Below are 16,498 nucleotides of genomic sequence, written 5' to 3'. Positions count from 1 at the left end.
ATGACAGTTGTACAAAATGGATGGCTTCATTCATGCCATCCATTGTATAATAGTGCCTAGCTGTGAATGGTCACAGCAAGTCACATGCACATGTCATGTGATTAGCTGTGGCCAAATCACAGCTAAGCACAAAAAAAAAAAAACCCTGAATGAATCGATGTCATTCAGGTAAATGCTGAATGAAATTGTGTAAAAAAAAAAAATACTGATCACTTCCCCAAAGTAGTACAATGTTACTATGGTAACATTGTACTACTTTAGTCATAGTAAAATATGAAAATAAATCTTTAAAAATTTTTTTAAAAAATTTCATAAAAAATTTAAAATAATAATAAAAAATATATATATATTTTTTTTTTTCATACTGTCACCAGTCAGTGTCCCTGATCACCGCCATGCCAGTTATATGATGACGCTGTACTGCACTGGTGACAGTATGTAAAAAAAAAATAGTGAAAATAATTTTTTTCATTTTTTTCATTTTCTGAAAAATTATGACAAAAAAAATACAACTTCAAAAAACTCGCCATTCCTCTTATGAAGTACGTCGGACTGTCTACTCTGCAAAAAGGGGTCATTTGGGGGATATCTGTACTGTTCTGACATTCTTGGACCTCAAGAAATTAGATTGGCCGTCAGTACTTCAGGATTGATCAATATTCAGATCTATCCCATAGTTTGTGAACTCTATAACTTTCCTACAAACTAAAAAATACATCCTAATTTGGGTTATTTTCACCAAAGACATGTAGCAGAATACATCTCGGCCTAAGTTTATGAAGAACAATTATTTATTTGCAAACTTTTATAACAGAAACAAAGAAAAACGTGGGTTTTTTTCAAAATTTTTGGGCTTTTTTTGTTAATTTAGCAAAAAATAAAAACCCCAGCGGTGATTAAATACCACCAAAAGAAAGCTCCAGTTGTGTGAAGAAATTGATAAAATTTTAGTTTGGGTACAATGTTGTATGACCGCGCAATTGTCATTCAAAGTGTGAGAGCGCTGAAACCTGAAAAATGGCCTGGGCAGGAAGGTTTGACCGTTATTGAAATGGTTAAAGTATATTTTTTCCACAAAAATTGCATTTGAAAAACTGCGCAAATACAGTGTGACATAAAAAATTGCAATGATCACCATTTTATTCTCTAGGGTCTCTGTTAAAAATATCTAAATAAATATATATATATAATGTATGTTTGAGGGTTCTAAGTAATTTTCTAGCAAAAAAACCCCCAAAAACCTGAATATTACATGTAAACAAAAAGTGCCAAAAAAAACCTTGGTCCTTACGTAAATCTCCAATGTAAAAGAGTAATACATTCCTGACTTGCTACAATATGCAGCAAAAGTATCTTTTTTTACAGGAAAGCTCCACCTTTATTAAAAAAGAAGTCTTCGAACTCCAGTCCTGTGACTTTTCCTAGGCTGAGATGATGTCATGAGTCTGCTGCAGGCAGAGGAAAGAATTTACTCAATCTCCTCTTCCCCAGTGATCAAACAGCTACATTAAAACTTTGCAGAAAGTCACACAGTTAGAGGCTGCAACAGGATCTGATCTAAGGTTGGCACCTCATCCCTTTAAAACTGAACACATATTGATTACACAGGTTCTGTGGCCGATTAACCCCTCGCCCTCCTAAGGATTTACCCTCCTTCCTGACCAGGCCATTTTTTGCGTGACGGCGCTGCTCTACTTTAGCTGACAATTGCGCGGTCATGCAACGCTGCACCCAAATTAAATTTACATCCTTTTTTTCCTCACGAATAGAGTTTTTTATCAGTGGTATTTGATTGTCTGTATGTTTTTTATTTTTTGTGCTCTAAAAAAAAGATCGACAATTTTGAGAAAAAAAACAATATTTTTGACTTTTTGCTCTTAAACATGTCCAGTAATAAAATTTAAAATATCTAGTTTCGTCATAAATTTAGGCCAAAATGTATTCTGCGACATGTCTTTGCTAAAAAAAAAATCCCAATAACTGTAAATTAATTGGTTTATGTGAAAGTTATAGCGTTTACAAATGGCGGTATACTGTATATACTGGAATTTTTTATTTTTATTTACTAGTAATTGCAGGACTGCGGCGGACATTGTGACACTGAGGGGAACGGACTTGGTGTCACTGACATCCCCAGTGACACCAATACAGTGATCAGTGCTACAAAAAAAAGCACTAATACTGTACTAATGGCACTGGGCAGGAAGGAGTTAATATCTGGAGTGATCAAAGGGTTAACTGTGTGCTGTGTGTGTTTTACTAGGGGGGCTGTGTCAGTGTGTGTCACTGCAATCACATTGCTTTGCATGGCTGTGCTGTGCACAGCCATCCAAAGCAGTGTGCGCAACCTGACAGGGAGGAAACTGTTTTGTTTAAAAACAGTTCTCCCCGTTGGAGATGCTCGGCAATCACCGTATGCCGGAGAGTAATCACTGGCCGGGAACCAGTGATTGACATCTGCGGTCATGAATGGCGGTGCGGGTAGGGCACCCTCTACCTGGAAACACAAAATCATGTATGTAAATGTGATTTTGCACACCTGTGCCGCCCTGTAGCAGTATATCTGCTATAGGGCGGTCGGGAAGCGGTTAAGAGAGAAGTGCGGGAATGGAAAATAACAAACATTTATACTCACCTAGGTGGATGCAGCATTGGTGTGGCGCTGTGGCTGTCCCCCAAGAGCTGAGCGATCAGAGACTGCTGATCGCTCAGTTCTCAGGTCCATTCTGAGCACAGAGCTGTGACTGTCAGACACCACTCTCTGCTCTGCCACTCCAGCGCTCAATGGAGTGCAGGACTGTGGGTGAAGGGGAGCGGCTGGCTCAGGCTCTCAGCGGAATGCTGACAGCAAGACCCAGCTGTCAATAAGGCATCTGGGTGAAGCCCTACATTATTGTCGGGATCCCTGCAGAGTCTGGACCAGCTCTGTAACATCAGCTGTCAGGAGTATTTAGGTCGGCCATAGATGGTTCGAATCTCGAGTGTGTGGGCAGGCTGAATGTACAGCCAGCCTGCTGGATTCATGTGCAGATATCGCTAATGGCTGCTATAGCTGCTAGCAATAATCATTGTCTTCTCCTGGAAGGGATGGATTCCCCTGCCTGCCCCCATCGTCCCACTGAGAGAAGACAATTGCTTGGCAGGAGGGATTCCCCTGTTGCAGGAAAGAAATTCACACCGTCTATGGCCTGCATTAGCCTGTTGTCTGCTGAATCTGGGTTACAGGAACCAAGTGCACTCCTGTGACCTGCAGGTGAAGTATGGGCAAAAGAGCTTTGTCCACACTTCTCCTTTATAGCTGAACTCCAAGAACAAAAAAACATCATTTAAATATATTCAGTGGGGCACTATTCCTCCCACTAACACCAATGATGGGCACTATTCCTCCCACTGACACCAATGATGGGCACTATTCCTCCCACTGACACCAATGATGGGCACTATTCCTCCTACTGATACCAATGATGGGGCACTATTCCTCCCACTGATGCCAATGATGGGGCACTATTCCTGTCACTGACACCAATGATGGGGCACTATTCCTCGTACTGATATCAATGATGGGGCACTATTCCTCCCACTGATACCAATGATGGGGCACTATTCCTCCTATTGATACCAATGATGGGGCACTATTCCTCCCACTGACACCAATGATGGGGCACTATTCCTCCCACTAACACCAATGATGGGCACTATTAATCCCACTAATGCCAATGATGGAGGAACTGTTCCTTCCACTGACACCAATGATGGGGCACTCCTCCTCCTACTTATGCCAATGATGGGGCACTATTCCTGTCACTGATACCAATGATGGGGCACTATTCCTCCCACTGACGCCAATGATGGGACACTATTCCTCCCACTGACGCCAATGATGGGACACTATTCCTCCCAGTGACACCAATAATGGGGCACTATTCCTTCCACTGACACCAATAATGGGACACTATTCCTCCCACTGACACCAATAATGGGGCACTATTCCTCCCACTGACGCCAATGATGGGACACTATTCCTCCCACTGACGCCAATGATGGGGCACTATTCTTCCCACTGACACCAATGATGGGGCACTATTCCTCCCACTGACGCCAATGATGGGACACTATTCCTCCCACTGACGCCAATAATGGGGCACTATTCCTTCCACTGACACCAATGATAGGGCACTATTCCTCCCACTGACACCAATGATGGGGCACTATTCCTCCCACTGACACCAATGATGGGGCACTATTCCTCCCACTGACACCAATGATGGGGCACTATTCCTCCCACTGACACCAATGATGGGGCACTATTCCTCCCACTGACACCAATGATGGGGCACTATTCCTCCCACTGACACCAATGATGGGGCATTATTCCTCCCACTGATACTAATGATAGGGCATTGTTACCGTCGCCAGTATGTTCATTTTCTACTCCCACGGGCCACAGACCGACCCTGAAGGACAGTAAACTGTACCTTTGCATAGAAAGTTTGGAGACACCTACTCTATAGCAACAAAGGATATAAATCCACTTTGTGTGCAACAAAATAGTTTACAAACCCAGACATTAGCTTGTAAAAGTAGCAGAGAGCAGAGCTGTGGGAGCGGCTCCACCCACTACAGGCTGCCTGCAGAAATCTACAGGAGGAGGCGGAGGCAAGACCTGTCACCCTGCACAAGGAGAGAGAGCAGCAGTGAGCGGTCTTTATTACAGAGGGAAAATCTCACACTGGATTACTGTACAGATCTGGAAGAAACACAAAGCACACCGAGATTCAAGGAAGAATACACAATGAATGGATTTAAACGATATTTTCTGATCCAGGATTTCACTGCACTGCATCTCAGCATCACAAACCAAAAATGATGTTCAATTCATTTTCAAAGCAAATTCCCCCATCCATCCATGTCTCTACTCAGAACTGAGAATTCATTTTGAAAAACACCCCCTGGTATTTCTGGCAGTTGCCATCTTTAGTAAGGACAGATGATTTGTGTAGCATTTACTTCCTGGAATCCATCTGCCCTTAGCTCAGCCATTGGCTGAGCTTAGAACCCTCTCTTCCCTTGTGAAGACTTCTGGAATGTGTGACATCATTTGCCTAGGCAGGAAACCAGGAAGTAACTGAAAAAAAAATTAAAACAAAAATATGATCTACTTTCTTAGCTATATACTGATGCTGGTCCACGTTGGTTGGGAGGGAGGAGTTCCCCTTTAAGAGTAATACATTATTTAACTATTTTCCTAGAAGCAACCCAAGTCCTAATAGATGGAAAATTGACTTTATTCTTTGGACTATGCGGTTTCTCAAAATCCTTTTGACAGCTGGGAGGGCCGTTCCAGAGAGCTGGAAATTGTACAAGGCAGCCGCTACTTGAGGGATTTACGTTTCCAACATACACACATCTGTAATGAAGAAGACAGAAAGAGAAAATAATTGCTAAACTATTTGCGGGATTTCGCCAAACACAACCGAAGCCGACATACGTGAGCTGCAGGGAAGCAGACGGCCTGTTTCCACAGAGCAGAGCAATCACAGCTGCTGATTGGAACGAACTTTTAACCTGTTTTGATGCAAAATGTAACGATTTTTTTCTCAGCAGATTATTAGAGTAGCATTAAACCCTCGACGTTTTTTAGTTCTGCACAAGAAAATAAACGTTCCCTAGTAAACTATTAGTTAAAATTCTTCTTCCAGCACTTGCAGTTTATAATTTTCAGTGCTGCTGGCTCCTGCTCTCTCAGTGCTGCATCCCTGAACCAGTGAGGGGCACAAGGTCATCCAGCGCCCAAGGCAAAGATTTATTTATTTATTTATTTCAGGTACTTATATAGCGCCGTCAATTTACGCAGCACTTTATATATATATATATATATATAATATATATATATAACCTCCTCCTTTGCACTTGCACAGTGCATACAATCCACCACCCACTCCGACGGAAATATCCTGGACCTTGTCTTCTCCAACCGCTGCGCTCCCCACAACCTCACTAACACCCCCTTCCCTCTCTCTGACCACAACCTGATCACCTTCTCTATCTCCTCGTCCTCCAACGCCTACCCCTCCAAATGTCACACTACTACCAGCCGTAACCTCCGCAACCTTAACCCTGCCTCCCTCCACTCTGCAGCTGATCAACTCCACGACCGCATCCTCCCCCTGTCCTGCCCCGACTTGGCTTTGACCGCCTACAACAATGCGCTCTCAACAGCCCTCGACTCACTAGCGCCTTTAACCACACGCAACATCAGACCCCGACCGCTCCAGCCCTGGCAGACTGATCACACCAAAACCCTCAAACGACAAAGTCGTGCCCTGGAGCGACTATGGCGCAAAACCAAATCCCATCAAGCCTTCACCCGATACAAATCTGCCTTCCACACCTACACCTCCTCCCTCCATGCTGCCAAACAGGCCTACTTCTTGACCCTCATCAAGGCCCTCTCCTCCAATCCTCGCCGACTCTTCTCTGCCTTCAACTCTCTACTCTCTCCACCCCCCCCTCCACCCAGCACCTCACTCACTGCCCTTGAGATTGCCAATCACTTCAAAAACAAAATTGACACAATTCGCAAGGACATTGCCGCAACTCACACACCCTCTCAACCCGTCCCCTCTCACACAGCTACCCCCTTATCCCCCCTCCCCCTCGACATAACCCGCAGGGACTTCGTCGCTGCTCAAACTCTCTCCAACCCCCTTCACCCTCACTCAGCTACCCCCTCATCACCCCTCTCCCACAGCCCCACCACTGCTCTGACCTCCTCTTCCACCCCACCCTACATTCCTCATACTGAAGCTCCCCCATCACTCCACACCTTTGACCTTACTACCATCGAGGAAGTCTCCAAGATCCTCTCTGATGCCCGCCTCACCACCTGCCCCCTCGACCCTATCCCCTCACAACTCCTACGACCTTCCTCCTCCTCCATCCTACGCTCCCTCACCCACATCTTCAATCTCTCCCTCTCCTCAGGCACTTTCCCCTCCCCTCTGAAACATGCACACATCACCCCCATACTTAAAAAGCCCTCCCTGGACCCCAATGACCCGAACAACCTCAGACCCATCTCCCTGCTCCCATTTACATCTAAACTCCTCGAGCGCCTTGTCTACACCCGCCTATGCTCTCACCTCAACGACAACAACCTCCTCGATCCCCTACAGTCCGGCTTCCGTCCCCTACACTCCACCGAAACTGCCTTACTCAAACTCTCCAACGACCTGCTAACCGCCAAAGCTAATGGCCACTATTCAGTGCTCCTACTCCTTGACCTCTCTGCGGCCTTCGACACAGTCGACCACCCCCTCCTCCTCAAAAAACTACACTCCCTCGGCCTCAGAGATTCTGCTCTCTCCTGGCTCTCATCCTACCTGTCACAACGCTCCTTCAGCGTTACCTATAATGCTACCACCTCCCCCTCACTCCCCCTCTCTGTTGGGGTCCCTCAAGGCTCTGTCCTCGGGCCCCTTCTCTTCTCCATCTATACCTCCTCCCTTGGCCAACTCATACACTCTCATGGCTTCAACTACCACCTCTATGCCGACGACACACAAATCTATCTCTCAACCCCCCACCTCACCCCCTTGGTCTCAGCCCGAATCACACACCTACTGAGCGACATATCAGACTGGATGTCGCTCCACTTCCTTAAATTGAACCTCTCCAAAACCGAGTTTCTTGTCTTCCCCCCAGCCTGGACACCACCCTCCATTGACTTCTCTATCATATCCAACAACGCTACCATCAAACCCGCCCTGCAGGCCAGAGTACTGGGTGTCATTCTGGACTCCAACCTATCCTTCCAGCCCCAAGTCCAATCTTTAACAAACTCGTGCAGACTCCACCTCCGCAACATCGCCAAAATCTGCACGTTCCTAACCCCAGAAACCACTAAACAGCTCATCCACTCCCTCATCATATCACGACTCGACTACTGCAACTCCCTCCTCACTAGCCTGCCTCGCCGCTGGCTATCCCCTCTTCAGTCCATCCTGAACACGGCTGCCAGACTCATCCACCTTTCCAACCGCTCTGTCTCCGCCACCCCCCTCTGCCAATCCCTCCACTGGCTTCCGATTGCGCAACGGATCAAATTCAAAATCCTAACGCTGACGTACAAAGTCGTCCACCATACTGCCCCGAACTACATCACTGACCTAATATCCAAGTACCGCCCAGCACGCACACTCCGCTCCTCACAAGACCTCCTTCTCTCTAGTTCCCTGGTCTCCTCCTCCCATGCCCGCCTCCAGGACTTCTCCAGGGTGTCACCCATCCTCTGGAACTCCCTGCCCCAACCCATCAGATTATCACCTACTCTCCTCTCCTTTAGGCGCACCCTGAAAACCCATCTCTTCAGGGAAGCCTACCCCACCCCCTGCTAACTTGCCGACCTCCTCCACTCTTCCTACCACTCCATCCCCCACAGCTATCTCCTCCTGTGCCACCACCCCCTCCCTCCTAGATTGTAAGCTCGAAAGAGCAGGGCCCTTGATCCCCTCATGTTTTGCATTGTATTGTTATTGTTTTGTCACATGTTCTGTCTCCCTTTGTAATGTACAGCGCTGAGCGAACTATTGGCGCTTTATAAATACTGTATAATAATAATAATAATAATATATATATTGTACATTCACATCAGTCCCTAACCCTCAAGGGGTGTACAATCTAAGGTCCCTAACTCACATTCATACATACACATACTAGGGCCAATTTAGACAGAAGCCAATTCACCTACCAGCATGTCTTTGGAGTGTGGGATGTAACCGGAATACCCAGAGGAAACCCACACAGGCACAGGGAGACCATGCAAATTCCAGGCAGGTGGTGCCATGGTTGGGATTTTAACCAACGACCCTAGTACTGCCAGGCGGAAGTGCTAACCATTTAGCCACTGTGCTGCCCAAAGATGCAAAACTGTGACCAGCAGTCGCTTATATAGTAAGGGGGTTAGAAAATACTGTCTGTTGATTGGACAGTGAAAGAACAGCAAGATGCTGATGAAATCATCTCTCTGCTCATTTTGTCCACTCCTACCAGCCTGGTCCTGATCAACATAACAGGTGGTAATCTTGCCATGAAGGTCATTTTTACATACAGTCAGGTCCATAAATATTGGGACATGGACACAATTCTAACATTTTTGGCTCTATACACCACCACAATGGATTTGAAATGAAACAAACAAGATGTGCTTTAACTGCAGACTGTCAGCTTTAATTTGAGGGTATTTACATCCAAATCAGGTGAACGGTGTAGGAATTACAACAGTCTGCATATGTGCCTCCCACTTCTAAAGGGCCCAAAAGTAATGGGACAGAATAATAATCATAAATCAAACTTTCACTTTTTAATACTTGGTTGCAAATCCTTTGCAGTCAATTACAGCCTGAAGTCTGGAACGCATAGACATCACCAGACGCTGGGTTTCATCCCTGGTGATGCTCTGCCAGGCCTCTACTGCAACTGTCTTCAGTTCCTGCTTGTTCTTGGGGCATTTTCCCTTCAGTTTTGTATTCAGCAAGTGAAATGCATGCTCAATCGGATTCAGGTCAGGTGATTGACTTGGCCATTGCATAACATTCCACTTCTTTCCCTTAAACTCTTTGGTTGCTTTTGCAGTATGTTTTGGGTCATTGTCCATCTGCACTGTGAAGCGGCGTCCAATGAGTTGTGAAGTATTTGGCTGAATATGAGCAGATAATATTCCCGAAACACTTCAGAATTCATCCGGCTGCTTCTGTCAGCAGTCACATCATCAATAAATACAAGAGAACCAGTTCCATTGGCAGCCATACATGCCCACGCCATGACACTACCACCACCATGCTTCACTGATGAGGTGGTATGCTTAGGATCATGAGCAGTTCCTTTCCTTCTCCATACTCTTCTCTTCCCATCACTCTGGTACAAGTTGATCTCGGTCTCATCTGTCCATAGGATGTTGTTCCAGAACTGTGAAGGCTTTTTTAGATGTCGTTTGGCAAACTCTAATCTGGCCTTCCTGTTTTTGAGGCTCACCAATGGTTTCCATCTTGTGGTGAACCCTCTGTATTCACTCTGGTGAAGTCTTCTCTTGATTGTTGACTTTGACACACATACACCTACCTCCTGGAGAGTGTTCTTGATCTGGCCAACTGTTGTGAAGGGTGTTTTCTTCACCAGGCAAAGAATTCGTCGGTCATCCACCACAGTTGTTTTCCGTGGTCTTCGGAGTCTTTTGGTGTTGCTGAGCTCCCCGGTGCGTTCCTTCTTTTTAAGAATGTTCCAAACAGTTGTTTTGGCCACGCCTAATGTTTTTGCTATCTCTCTGATGGGTTTGTTTTTTCAGCCTAATGATGGCTTGCTTCACTGATAGTGACAGCTCTTTGGATCTCATCTTGAGAGTTGACAGCAACAGATTCCAAATGCAAATAGCACACTTGAAATGATCTCTGGACCCTTTATCTGCTCATTGTAATTGAGATAATGAGGGAATAACACACACCTGGCCATGGAACAGCTGAGAAGCCAATTGTCCCATTACTTTTGGTCCCTTAACAAGTGGGAGGCACATATGCAAACTGTTGTAATTCCTACACTGTTCACCTGATTTGGATGTAAATACCCTCAAATTAAAGCTGACAGTCTGCAGTTAAAGCACATCTTGTTCGTTTCATTTCAAATCCATTGTGGTGGTGTATAGAGCCAAAAATGTTAGAATTGTGTCGATGTCCCATTATTTATGGACCTGACTGTAATTGTATAGATCCTGCGATGGTAGTCCTGGGGCTCGTGGGGGTGAGAGGAAGGAACGATTCAATCCAATGAGGAACATTGCCATCTGACAACACTTCCAACAGTGTGAATGCTGAAGAGTCTGAGAGCAGCTGCAGCATTGGAACAGGGGGAAGGCAGGAGACATTGGCCGGCATAGAAGTGAGTACAATACTTCTGACTTTCATCTGTTAGCATTGTTGCTTTAATGCCCTAGAAATCACCCATTGACCTTTAAAAACTTTGAGTGTATAACAGGATACTCCATTAGACTCAAGTCATTATGTTGTCATAATTTAGGAACATTCCTGTGCTGCTTTATGGAACAAGAAAGTCCTAATGCAGAGACCAGAAGGTCTATTATTAGATAGGCCCCTCTCTGGGCACAGACAGACGGGGAAGGTGTGGTTGGGGGGTTTGATGGCTTCCAGAGTTTGCTAACCACACGGTGATTATTTGCTGCGGTTAACCCCGCTCAGACGAAGCAGAAAGGCACTTTGGGGCCTCTCAATTTCCAGCCTAAACGCCCTCCAGGTCTTGGGATGTTTAATGAGATAATAGAAGCTGTGATGTAATAAGCTATTTGGAATATGGAACCATTTTGGCTGAAGATGTGTTGGGCCGCAGCTTCAACAGCATCGTGCATCAAAATAGAGACTTTGTTGGTGAAGCTGCGATCCACAAACAGCAGGATAAGTTAGCCCAATATCTAAAATCTCATATATATTTTTTTTTTGTTATATTTTTCAAAATCTGCAGCTTTCATTAAAACAGTAGCACGGGTCGAAAACAGAAAACAGTCCATCAAGTTTAACCAATAATAAAATAGAAGACCTGGTAATCCCATCGTTTCTATCTATCCCACATTCCAACACTGTTAAATTCACCCATGGTCTGCATTTTGTCTATCCACTTTCTGAGTGGGCATGCCCAAATTATGCCCACTTTACACGTTGGTCCCTCCAAGACCCCACCTCTAAATAGGCAAGATTCTCTCATCATGCCCACTTTACATGTTGGTCCTTCCAAGACCCCACCTCTAAATAGGCAAGATTCTCCCATCATGCCCACTTTACATGTTGGTCCCTCCAAGACCCCACCTCCAAATAGGCAAGATTCTCTCATCATGCCCACTTTACATGTTGGTCTCTCCAAGACCCCACCTCTAAATAGGCAAGATTCTCTCATCATGCCCACTTTAAACGTTGGTCCCTCCAAGACCCCACCTCTAAATAGGCAAGATTCTCCCATCATGCCCACTTTACATGTTGGTCCCTCCAAGACCCCACCTCTAAATAGGCAAGATTCTCCCATCATGCCCACTTTACATGTTGGTCCCTCCAAGACCCCACCTCTAAATAAGCAAGATTCTCCCATCATGCTCACTTTACATGTGTCACGATCCACCCGACGGTATCTCTAGCAACCCCCAGAACGGGATTCCCCAGGGCGCGGGGTCTAAGCCCCAATCTGCTTATTCACCAGGGCCGCTGATGGTGGGAATGGACTTGGAGCAGACTGAGACCAGGTCGTGACCCCTGAGTGCACCCGACTGTGGTAGAGGGAACCTCCGGAGGTATGTATCGGAAGAGAGCCTGATGTGAAGAGGCTGGCAGACCTGGGCAGTGGTGACCGGATCCGTGCAGGATGGATGGATGACAGAGTACGTGTAGCGTAGTCAAGCAGGCCGGGTCGGTAACAGCAGAGGCAGAACGGTACAGAGCTGCAGACAGAGAGTAGTCGGGTCACAAGCCAGGTTTCAGCAACAGGAGGTCAGGTAATCAGGAGTAAGCAAAAGAATAGTCAGACGAGCCAGAGATCGGAGCAGGAAATGGTCAGCAAAGGTGAGGATCAAGCAGGGTCGGCAACAAGGTATCTCACGCAGGAACAGACGAGCAGCGAACAGGGAATGAAAACCATACGGCAATGTGAGCATTGCACGAGCTGGTTTAAATAGCCTGCCCGGCGCCGACAGGCGCGCCTGGGTCCTAGTGCCTGCCTGCCTGTATGTCTTGTCGGGATCCTACGCCTGTGCAGATTTGTGCGCCGTGGTGATCTCTGGGATTCCTGACAACATGTTGGTCCCTCCAAGACCCCAACTCTAAATAAGCAAGATTCTCTCATCATGCCCACTTTACATGTTGGTCCCTCCAAGACCCCACCTCTAAATAGGCAAGATTCTCTCATCATGCCCACTTTACAGGTTGTTCCTGCACATAAGGGTTTACCAAATAATTTTTTGTGTAGCAGTTCTTGACGGTCACTGAAGGCAGAAGGGCAGGTGTGAAAGCTTTCATTAAAACAGTAGCACGGGTCGAAAACAGAAAACAGTCCATCAAGTTCAACCAATAATAAAATAGAAGACCTGGTAATCCCATCGTTTCTATCTATCCCACATTCCAACACTGTTATTATTATTATTATTATTATTATTATTATTACATCGAGTTTATATAGCGCCAAAGGGTTTGCTCAGCGCTAACTGTTAACTTCACCCTTGGTCTGCATTTCGTCTATCCACTTTCTAAGTGGGCATGCCCAAATCATGCCCAATTTACATGTTAGTCCCTCCAAGACCCCACCTCTAAATAGGCAAGATTCTCTCATCATGCCCACTTTACATGTTGGTCCCTCCAAGACCCCACCTCTAAATAAGCAAGATTCTCCCATCATGCCCACTTTACATGTTGGTCCCTCCAAGACCCCACCTCTAAATAGGCAAGATTCTCCCATCATGCCCACTTTACATGTTGGTCCCTCCAAGACCCCACCTCTAAATAGGCAAGATTCTCTCATCATGCCCACTTTACATGTTGGTTCCTCCAAGACCCCACCTCTAAATAAGCAAGATTCTCCCATCATGCCCACTTTACATGTTGGTCCCTCCAAGACCCCACCTCTAAATAGGCAAGATTCTCTCATCATGCCCACTTTACATGTTGGTCCCTCCAAGACCCCACCTCTAAATAGGCATGATTCTCCCATCATGCCCACTTTACATGTTAGTCCCTCCAAGACCCCACCTCTAAATAGGCAAGATTCTCTCATCATGCCCACTTTACAGGTTGGTCCTGCACGTAAGGGTTTACCAAATAATTTTTTGTGTAGCAGTTCTTGGCGGTCACTGAAGGCAGAAGGGCAGGTGTGAAAACTTTCCCTGTAAATTATTTCACTGGTAGGGGCCTTGCTTTTAGAAATGTCCTAAAAACTTTGACATCCCCAAAAATGGGGCCTCAAATTATGGCACTCACAAAATTCTAGGATATGTTCTGAAGAGCGCCTGGTACAAAAATACAAAAGTTAGTTTTTGGTACATTTAATGGTTATGAGCATCAACACGTTTCGATGGAAAAAGCCTCAACTTTCTTCAAGGCTTCACCTGTGATAGGGTTTGCTGAAGACTAGCCTCTTCTAACACCACTAACAATAGCTTGCTGAGGCTAAGTTGGGACACAAAAAATGATCAATGTTACATGAAAAAAAACTATTTATATATATATATATATATGTGTATATATATATATATAATTATTTTTTACAGAAAGTATACCCGGGTGGGAATCTTGAGTGGTGGGTCTAGGTGGCTGCAGGGGTAGAAGTCCTTGATGAAGTCCTAAATTGTCAGAGTAGCTGGAAGGGGTTTCTGGGTCTTTGAAGGTGGTGCTGGTTAAAATTTAATGGGGAATGGTGGGTTGGGCCCATATCAGGTGAGGGTGTCCCTTCCTAAAATTAGGTTATGTTGGAAACAGGTAGTTGGTGATCCATTTGTAGCTATGTACCTTGGTGGTGAATTGTCTTTAAGGCACTGTAATAGCATCTGGGGGACTTGATGGGACGTTTAAAGAAAACACAGCCTGTTTCCTGATTATATGTGCCTTCAAAGATCTCAGACCACGTACAAGGTCAGTTTTCATATATACTTTGAGTACTGTCCGTGATACTTATTTTAAATTTGAACTAACATACAATTTTTCAATTTCAGAGTAATTTTGGCATTTTCAGTGTTTGACAAAGAAGGTACCGTATATACTCGAGTATAAGCCGACCCGAATATAAGCCGAGGTACCTAATTTTACCACAAAAAACTGGGAAAAACTATTAACTCGAGTATAAGCGGTGGGAAATGAGGCACCTACTAGTCAATGTAAAAAATAAAGTTTGAGGAATAGTGCCCCATCATTAGTATCAGTGTAAGGAATAGTGCCCCATCATTGGTGTCAGTGGGAGGAATAGTGCCCCATCATTGGTGTCAGTGGGAGGAATAGTGCCCCATCATTGGTATCAGTGGGAGGAATAGTGCCCCATCATTGGTGTCAGTGGGAGGAATAGTGCCCCATCATTGGTATCAGTGGGAGGAATAGTGCCCCATCATTGGTGTCAGTGGGAGGAATAGTGCCCCATCATTGGTATCACTGGGAGGAATAGTGCCCCATCGTTGGTGTCAGTGGGAGGAATAATGCCCCATCATTAGTATCAGTGACACCAATGATGCGGCACTATTCCTCCCACTGACACCAATGACACTTGCTGACCCCTGTTGCAGTATGGTGCTGCTGCAGCCAGCATATGTGGTTGCAGCAGCACCTCTGCACTGCACACTTACCGGCTTTTCCCTCACTCGATTTTCGCGGGTCCGCTCGGCTCCGCCTCCTCGCCCGTGATTGTCCGCCTGTGTACCTTTCCTGAGCTACAGTTCTGGCGGCCAATCACCGGTGAGGAGGCGGAGCCAAGCGGCAGGAGTGAGGGAGTGGCCAGAGTGACGGAAGGAGCAGCGCTTCCTGGATGGATCATCGTGGGAGCCAGGCAAGAGACAGCAGCCCTCTGCCCACCCCTGTACGTGCCCCCCTTGACGGAGCCTCGCGCCCCCCCTGGCAGGCGTTGACTCGAGTATAAGCCGAGGGGGCCGTTTTTCAGCACAAAAAATGTGCTGAAAAACTCGGCTTATACTCGAGTATATACGGTAGTAAGCCTCAAAGGAAAGAGATTGCGATTTCTCTTACATGGTTATGTAATGGATCCTAAATTGACAAGAACAGAGGAAGGTGACGAAAGACTTGTGCATTCATCTTCATCGATCTACAGTATGTAATATTCAACTAATTCCACGTATGTACTGCTTCCACCTGGCAACCATTAAAATGAAAAAAAAAAAGTCTCCATGTGCTCTTCAATAGTCTACAAAGATCTATGGAAACATGACAAGTAATCAGCACTGTTCTCAAAGTTATATATTTCACACTCAAAAGCCTCATTCACACTGGGTGTTTAGCACCAATGCATGAGGCTTCAGCATTTATGTGCAGCCCTATCCAGATCTGCCCAGCCCCACTGCCAACAGCCTGTCAAAGTCTATGAGAGACTGATGTAAATTGTTAGACAGGGTCAGTTCGGTTTTGTTGCAGGCTGGCTGGTGAGTATACTGGGGCTTTTTTTGTTTTTGAACTGCATTGCCCTTCCATGTACTTCTTGCTGCAAAGGCAAGTTATAGGTTGCGGCAGTTGCCATTTGTATGTATAGTTGGTGAATTGGTATGGGATGCACTGGACACCTTCCTCTGCCATTGTTCACTTGCTGGGTATCCCATGCATTCCTGTACCTTTAAGGAGGGGTAGGCTTCTTCCCTGCATACCCGCCCTTCATCTATCCATTACTATATGTGCTCCAACTTGGGAGACTCTCAAAGTTATAGAATTAGGACTGCAGTACATTGGTGTGCCTTGACATGGCCTCT

This window comes from Staurois parvus, unplaced genomic scaffold (assembly GCF_062004578.1).
Source record: "Staurois parvus isolate SC_StPar_1 unplaced genomic scaffold, SC_StPar_1.0 ptg000184l, whole genome shotgun sequence".
Classification (NCBI taxonomy): Eukaryota; Metazoa; Chordata; class Amphibia; order Anura; family Ranidae; genus Staurois; species Staurois parvus.
Note: the sequence above shows the minus strand (reverse complement) of the source record.